Consider the following 9110-nt stretch of genomic DNA (forward strand, 5'->3'; position numbering starts at 1 on the left):
CTTCTCAAGACTGGTTAATAGTAAGCTTAAGATACTGTTGGTGTGCTAAGATTTATACATATCACTATATATTGAAAATTTAATCTCATTTGGCAAAACAGATATATCTCCTCTGCCAGAATAAAACACGGCTCTGAAGTGACATTCTTAGACATTTTTCTTTCATCATCTAACATTTAAAATAAATTGCTTCTCAAATTAGAGAAATCAAAAGATAACTTCAAGACCTCAGGCGTGAAGACCAATTCCACACTTAACAAAGAAGAATATGACATGTGAGAGGTAATTAGAACAGTGAGTTCTATTTCCATCAGAAAATGATGGCTCCAAAACACATCCTTCCAGTTTAGCCATTATGGCACCCTTGGGCCCAGAAGGATGCACAACCTCTCAATAGGACACCAGACCAGGAAAGGCCTCAAGAGAAGATAATCCAACTCCCTCTTTTCTTAGGTGAAATCTGAATTTCATATAAGTAAATGACTTGCTCAAGGGTACACAGCTAGCACTTGCTGGAGCCAAAACTCTGCCCCAAGATTTTACCTCTGGGCCAGTAGACAGCACTCAGGGCCACTTAAATCTGAGTCACTGAGAGTGTTTGAAAGGCCTTTTAAGTTGCATCTGGCCTCACAGACTCTCAAGCTGTATGGAAGGCACCTTTCTTCCCTCTGGATCCAAGGGAACTCGTGATCCAGACTGCTGGATTCCAAGGAAACCATGGAGAATGACACCAAGACTGCTTTGCTGCCTTTCCTTTCTCCTTGAGCATCCATGGGGCTGTTTCCAAGTGGTGCTGAGGCCATGTGCAGAAGCACCTTGTGCTGAGAGTCAGGAAAGTAGGTGTGGGAAGAGGGGTCTCTGTGCAAAGACAGAGGACGCCTGGGCCACCCGGGACAGAAGGTGCAGTGTTCACACACCCCTGGCTGCCCTGAGCAGTGGTCATTCTTCCTGCCTCCCAGTAAGACAGGCGAGATGATCCCGACGCTCCCATTTTCCCCTACACCAGCTGGAGGGGGGAATGGCTTGGCCAGCAACTGTTGCACCCCTCCCCATCACTTCCCTTTGTTCCCCCTCAACCCCCAATGGACTGGGACAGCTCGCCTCAGTGTCTTCCCTGTCTATCTAGCAGCCACTCTCCACTCCAACGTGAGTGTAGCTACACTGTCAGTGCTGTGGCCCTCCCCTGCTAATACCATCAGACTGTTGCCTTTTGAAGAAGAGGAGGGAGCACCCTGGAATGGCTAAGATCAGAGAGGGAGGGATCTGGGCCCATTGTTAAATCCCCGACACACTCCCCCACACACACAGCTAGCCTTCCAGAATATTCCTTGGTTACTTCCCTGCCCCATCTCTGGATGCCGCCATGAGCTCCAATCATAGGCCTACACTTGGACCAATCACAGGGTTGCAGCTGCAATATAAGCAGCTCTCCCAGCCGTTTCTCTGATTAGTCTAGGAGGGTTTCCTCCTGTGTACTGACTCCCTTATGCTGCAGCACAGTCCCTGTTAAAATAAAAGCTGACTTTGATGTTCCTATAAACCTGCTCAGGCTTTATTTCTCAGGTAGTGTGATCTCCAAAAGTCCTGTAAATCTATTCAGGATAGGAATTCTGAGTAGTGTGTACAGAGGCCAGTTCAAAAGAAAGAGCAATAAATGATAGAGGCTGTTAGCACTGAAGAATTCCAGAGACTAGAAGCCAATGAAGAGCAGCAGCAGAGACCAGCACCCAATAGAGTCAACCTATGGTGTCCGGACACTGGTGGCCAGCAACAGCAGTGGCCAGCAACAGCAGTGGCTAGCAGCTGGCTGTGTCAACTGTTGGCATCCAGCATTATCTGGTGACATCAGGACTGCTAGCAGAGTTGCCCTTTGCCAATTCATGATTTCCGTCTCAACTGAGCAAAAGACCCCTAGGCTGATTAGCAACACCTGGTCACCAGGTCAGCCTCCCTCTTGAGTTGTACCAACCACCAGCCAGGAACACATCACCTCCTGGGGTTCCTGGTGCCCTCTTGAAGAGCAGCACAAACACAACTTCTGTCTCTCTTCCTTCCCTGGCAGAAGTTTGGGCAGCCAGACCCAAAAGGAGCCTGATACTGAGACCCTGGTATGTCCAATGACAGTGGCCCTAGATGGGGATATGCCTGTCAGGTAAAGGGCCGAAAACCAAGACCAGACCAGGCCACAACAAGCCTTTATTAGGGGAATAGATCTGCCGGGCTGTCTCTGAACAAAGGAGAGACAAAAGCAATATGGCCAGGGCAGGGAGAGTCTTTTATAGAGACTGGGGTGGGGTTTGTAGGGGCTGAGGTGGGATTGAGTGAGGTAGTGACTAGGGAATGGAGGGGCTGGTGATGTCACTAGGTGGTAGGAGGTGAGCGAGTATTAGGTTACTTTCTAGGCAGGAACAGGGGCATGCTGGGAAGAAGGGTTTATTCTTTGGTAGGAGCAACCATCTTGGCATGATGTCACACAGGGGAGGGGGCAAGGCACAATAGGAAGAGGGCAGCTACTATACATAATAGCTGCTGAGGTAGTGGGAGACCTATCAATGCCCACTCAATCAACATAGCTTTTGCTAATCTCCATCTTCTTTCTCAGCTCTGTGTGAGGAGAAACCTCACTACACAGGCAATATCAACAGAGTAGCCTGAATTACCACAGAAAATGTCTTTATTTCCATCAAGCACAGCTTACTGCAGCTTCTCCAATAGCAGGAGTGTGAGCATCTTCATCACCAAAAGCCTACACTGGCCCAGCAAGAGACTGCCTGAGAGACTGACTGGATCATCAGCCTTCAGTGCCTCTTGCTATTAGACCCTTCATCATTAGGCCATGGGGCATGCCAGTAATGTCAAAGGCAACACTGATAACAATAATGAATCTTGAACCATATACTCCTATACAAGTGCTCAAAGAGTTCATAATAGAAAACACATTTTTCTACATCATAAACTGTCTTAAAAATGTGTTTGAGGGCTGGGGATTTAGCTCAGTGGTTCTGCCGTCTGCCACGCAAGCACAAGGATCTGAGTTCACTCCAAGGTACCAAAAAAAAAATGTGTTTGACACTTTCTTCAGATACAACCAACTGTGAGAGCAGGGTTATTCCACTGGAATTTAGAAAACTATCACTAAACAGGGAAGTAGGCAGGGGGCTTTTCCTCCCAGAAGTGGGCCGGTCAACCCAAAGGCAGAAAGCCATGCAGACACAAGTCCTTGCAGTCCTTTGTTTAGTCCTTGTACTCCAACTCCACCCATGCCTCAAAGGCTGAGATGAAAGAATTAATCTCTAGAATCTCGCTTATTGCTGACCTACATTCCCAACTCTAGATCCTGGTCCTAGGCAGGATTACCACATAATCAATGTACTGAAATAAAATCCAGCGTGTGAAGAAAAAGGTTTTTCAGCCCACTCATCCAGTCTCGGTGCCGGAAGCTGTAGAGGAGCAAAGAAGATGAAGATGGAAGCCTGAATCTCAAGGTGACTCCTGAAATAATATGTGATTAATCCTACACAAACTTTGGGGGCCTGGAGAGAAGCTGTAAACAGAAAGATGGAGTGAACTGAGAGACAAGTCCTCCTAGATGTGGGCCTCAGAGAAGGCTTGAAGTGAAGCTATTATTAGTCAGGGCATTGGAAGATGGGAAATGATGGTGAAAGGGTATCCCAGGCTCTATCTGTGCCTGACTTCTTTTCTCCAAACCACATTTACCTAAAAACAGCTTAAGAGCTGTTAGCCATCCCCTGAAGGCTCTGAGTGAGCCTTCTATTCCCCAGAGTGGTTGCCCCCAGAATATGCCCACACCCTAATCCCAAAAGCCTATTGAAAATGGAAGGTTATAAAAAGGTATGTGATTAAATGAAGCATGTGGAGATGAGATAATCCTTCGTTATCAGGCTAAGTCCAACATACTCACAAAGACCCTTATAAGAGGGAGGCAAGAAGAACAAAGTCAGGACCGGGGATTTAGCTCAGTGGTTCCAGAGCCTGCCTCGAAAGTGCAAGGTCTTGAGTTCAATCCCCCGTACCAAAAAAAAAAAAAGAACAAAATCATTAAAAGGAGGCCATATAATATATATGTCCTCTTCATTCTGGGATGCCGTATTCATGAATTTGCTTACAAACTAAATTTTATCTAATCAAAATTAAAACTCATTTGTTTTCATAGTTGTTCGGTGCATGCACAAAATGGTGAACATTTTGATTCAACAAGGTTTATGTTCCCAGCTGAGGTCAAACCAGTTGACACTGTGCCTTCTTGTCTCAGCTCGATGGTAAACAAGCATCCTTTTCAAGGTCTAGTTAGTGTCATGTCATTTGCATTTTTGTGCTTTTCCATGGTAACTTCCCTGAAATGCAGTGCTGAAGGAATGTCTGGTGTTTCAAAGTAAGGAAAGTGCCTTACAGAGAAAAATAAGTGCATTAGTGAAACTTCATTCAGACTTGAGATACGGTGCTGACTATGAGTTCAATATCAATGAACCAGCAATATATATTAAAGGAAGTGTCTTTAAACAGAAGTACAGAAAACAAAGTCATGTATTGACTGGATGACAAAAATACCATGACCAATGGCTTGCAGAAACATAACCCTGAGCTTCCCTTATTAGCAATGATTCAGTATTTGCTAATTCAGCATTCCACATAACTTTATAGAATGTTACTGTGAAGAACAAGAATTCACTGTAATCTCTTGAGTTCCAACGTTGTCCTAAGACATCACTTTGGACACTAGTTGATTAAAATCACATTGTCCATGATTTTAACTGACCAAACTGTCACTTTCTGCACAGCTCTGCTGCCCCTCCTTCCTACTCAAGTCTGCCACTTTGATACAAATTAAGACCCCTTGGAAAGGAAGGTTTGCAATGGAAATTCACACATTTAACCAAACCACAGCCCACACTTTCTGGGGACCACATGTTTTAGGAAAAACTCTTTCTCCCCCAGTTGAAAACTTGAAAGCTATAGCTCATCTGTTTGGTAGTATTGCTATGGAATAGGAAGAAGAAAACTGCACACCCTCCCCATCCCAGACTGGAAAGGAGGACAGCCCTGGATAAGACTTTTTATTGAGTGACAATTTCAAAGCTTTTTTTGTGACAATTTCAAAGCTTTTCAAAGTGACCTTTGCAGACTCAAGGGAACAACTATAAGAGGCAGTGCTGCTTCTTACTCCCAAGTGCACAACATGGAGAAGACTGAGACAAAGAGAGCCACAGGTCTTCCAAGTACAAAGGTGAAGTTCAGGTCCACCGAGACATGTGGTCTAGAAAACTATGGGGCATGAAGGAAAATGTGATTTTGCCTCCTTGTGGCTTTCAACAGTCTCCAACAGATACTGTTTGTTCTTGGAGAAAGAAACGGGGGGAGAGCCTGCGCGCATAAATAAACAGGAAATGGAATCAGTATCTTGAGGCTCTTGGTGTTTGAAAAAGGCCTAGGGCTTCTGAGACTGTTCTTGCTGAGTGTTTTCTTCAAATTCACGTTTGTTTCTCCCCTCCGTTTAGAAGTTTCATCAGAACCATGGTCGAGTACTCCTACGTAAAGTCCACCAAACTCGTGCTCAAAGGAACGAAAGCCAAAAGTAAGAAGAGAAAGAAAGAAAAGAAGAGAAAAAGAGAAGAGGATGAAGAAACCCAAGTTGATATTGTTGGAATGTGGTGGACAATAGCCAACTTTGGTGACATTTCAGGAACTATAGCCATTGAAATGGATAAAGGAACCAATATCCATGCACTTGACAATGGTCTTTTTACACTGAGAGCACCACATAAAGAAGTTGATGAAGGTCCTAGTCCTCCAGAGCAGTTTACTGCTGTCAAATTGTCTGATTCCAGAATTGCCCTGAAATCTGGCTATGGAAAATATCTTGGTATCAATTCAGATGGACTTCTTGTTGGGCGTTCAGATGCCATTGGACCAAAAGAAAAGTGGGAGCCAGTGTCTCAAGATGGGAAAATGGCTTTATTGGCCGCAAATAGTTGCTTTATTAGATGCAATGAATCAGGTGATATAGAAGCAAAAAGTAAAACAGCAGGAGAAGAAGAAATGATAAAGATTAGATCCTGTGCTGAAAGGGAAACCAAGAAAAAAGATGACATTCCAGGAGAAGACAAAGGGGATGTAAAACAGTGTGAAATCAACTACGTAAAAAAAATTCAGAGCTTCCAAGACCATAAACTTAAAATCAGTAAAGAAGACAGTAAAATTCTTAAAAAGGCTCGGAAAGATGGATTTTTGCATGAGACTCTTCTGGGCAGGAGAGCCAAGTTGAAAGCTGATAGATACTGCAACTGACCAGGACTTTTTTGTTTCTGCCTACTCCTTTTGTTTTCTATGAATAAAATATGCAGTGATAGTGCTTTTGTAGAGTTAAAAAAAGAAAGGGGGGAGAGAGAGAGGGAAAGAGAGAAGGAGAGGTAGAAGGAGAGAGAGGGAGCAGCCACATGTCTTTGCATCCCATTTTGCACCATTCACTGGGAAGCATGAAGGACAAAGAGCCTGACTACAAGAAATGGAGAATACCTGGAAGAAGGAGCTCATCCTGGGCTGCCCTGTGGGACCCAGAATGTCAAAAGCCACCTCCCACTGCCCTGCCTGAGTCCCCAGGGTATCCTCATAGACAGAGCCTCTCAGCACCAATGGAAGTAGGACCAGGGGGTGATGGGTGGTTCCTGGTGAGGTAAAGCTCTTGGGTAAGCAGTGGAGTTTCTACCACAGTGAGCAGGAATCCCCTAAAGGCAGGAATAAGATACAAATGTCTGCATGGGGGGGCGGGGGGAACAGAGCTATTTAGAGAGTACAAAGAAGTGATTGGCTTCAAGATCCAGAAACAAAAGTCAATAGAGAAGTTGATAATTTGATACCAAAATTCAGGCCAAGGCAAATTTTTCAAGAAGGGAGTTATTCTGCCAGACAGCAATATTTATCATAAATCTGTACTAATGAAAAGAGTGAGATATTTTAGGAAGTATACACAAATAAATTAATAACAGAATAGAAAGCCCAGACACAGATGTATGTATATGTTAAAAATGGCAAAAATCAAGTTTTCTCCAAAACATGGAAATCAAGATTCAAGAGCTAATTCAATCTTGTAAAGGAGTGAGATTTTTACACATCAAGCACTTTTTATGAAAATCGCACACCTTCCTGCCAACCCCTATAGTCTGTTGTGGAAGTGCTAAAGGACTGAGGGGACAGGACAGGAGAGGAAACTGTGGTCTCCCTGCTCTGGCCCTGTGCTGGTACCTGCAGAGAGGCAGCAACATCCAGGGCTGCAGGGGGAACAGGATGCAGATGTTCCCAGGTCACCAGAAGCAGAGAGAGCAGAGATGGAGCTGGGAGCATGATGCCCTTGGCTCCTGACTCCTTCATAAGCATCTCATGAAGGACTTAAGAGAAACTCCCATCAAAGACCAGAAGGCTGGAGGCTGGAGACTCTAACCATGCCCAGTCAAATATTGTACCTTACTGCCTTAGTCTATTTGCTGTTGCTATAACAGAACACCAGAGACTGGGTAATTTCAAAAGAAAAAATTATTTCTTGCTGTTCTGGAGGCCAGGAAACCCAAGGTTGGGGAAGGTATGTATCTGGAGAGGGGCCACTTGCTAGTGGGGCATCTGCATAGTCCTAGAGCAGCCTGGGGCATCACAGAGTAAGGGGTGCATACAAAAGAAGCAGCTAAACTGGACTGTAGGACAGACCACTCTCAAGATAACCCTTCCACTCATTAACCCTTTAATTTAGTAATGGATTAATCCATGCATGAGGGCAGAGCCCTAATCACCTCTTAAGGGACCCACCCAGTTCTACCCTTAGTTCTGTACTTCCCAATGGGGTTTAAAATCCAGAATGAGTGTTGATGAAGACATTCAAACCATAGCAATTAGGAGAATATGGTTTTATCCTCATTTGAAAACTTGGAAGCTACTCTTCATCTCTTCTCTAGTGTTTCTATAGAGTGAGGAGAAGAAAATCCCACACCCTTCCCATCCTAGACTGGAAAGGAAGCAGCCTTCTAGAACTCCTTCACCAAGCAGAACACACCAGCAACCCACTTCCCACACGTTTTGCCACTGCCCTTCCTGGGCCAGAGACACTGCTTTCAGGTGTCTTTAGCTAACTTTGTCTTGATAACCCCTTCCTTCTCCCCTCACATCAAAGAGCAGGCCAAAGCTGCATAACTCATGACTGAGGCTTTGTAACCCTGTTATCTATTGCAGGTGATCTATCGGCCATTCATGCCTGAACCTCACTCATCCTCACTCAGTCCCTGTAGGGAACAGGGAAAGGGGACGTTACTAGAACCTCTGCAGTAAGTCTTGGTCGCCTACAAGCCACGGCAGCACAAGGCGAATTACAGGAAAGGTAGAAAATTGAGACTTTGAGAAGCTGAGCTTTGGGTCTGATCAGTGCTGCTCTGGGCAGCAAAGACAAAAGCCCCGAGCTTGCTGCACCTTTTATTCAACACATGGGAAGAAACAAATGTAACAAACAACCTGCAGAGAGTTCAGTACATTGGGATAAACAAAGTGTAACAAATGACTGAGGGGCAACAGAAATCCAAGAACAAGGAGGAACTGAGTAGATGAAGATTTTGTTCCTCCCAGGATGTCTTCAGCTGGTGTAATCTTGTCCTGGAGCATCACAGCATCACTGGATCATTGAGGTCTCAGTTGTGACCAGGGCCAAAATGGAATTATGTCTCAGAATGACATAGCTGGCCTGTAGGCAGGAAAACCAGGATTTTTCCCCAAAATTATGTAGCGTCCTCTCGACAAGTCCCTGTTATGGCTTGTGTCTAGATGTCCCCCCAAAGCCTCATGTGGTCATAGCTGGGACTTCTCAGACATGGCTGGATCTAGAGTATATGATGCTGGATTTAAGTTTGTGAGGCTGAGATTAAGTGTGTGATGCTGGGATCTAGTCCACTGGATGGTTTGACATTATTCTGGGTGTGGATAATGGGAAGGCCTACTGTGGATGTGAATGCTACTCACCCTAAGGGCTTGTAGCCTGAGTAGAATATAATGGAAAGAGGGCTGCTGTCATGGCTTGCTACTTTGATACTTCACTGCTTTGCTGCTTTTATTGCCTT

At 44.9% G+C, this 9110-nt stretch overlaps 1 pseudogene; it reads left to right on the forward strand.

Annotated features, from left to right (window-relative positions):
- The first annotated feature begins 5408 nt into the window (after positions 1 to 5408).
- On the forward strand, positions 5409 to 6327 carry LOC101725482 (protein FRG1 pseudogene; annotated as a pseudogene).
- The last annotated feature ends 2783 nt before the right edge of the window (positions 6328 to 9110 follow it).

Source organism: Heterocephalus glaber, unplaced genomic scaffold (genome assembly GCF_053883595.1).
Source record: "Heterocephalus glaber isolate CG9 unplaced genomic scaffold, H.glaber_assembly_v1.0 deba00001532, whole genome shotgun sequence".
In the NCBI taxonomy this organism is placed as follows: Eukaryota; Metazoa; Chordata; class Mammalia; order Rodentia; family Bathyergidae; genus Heterocephalus; species Heterocephalus glaber.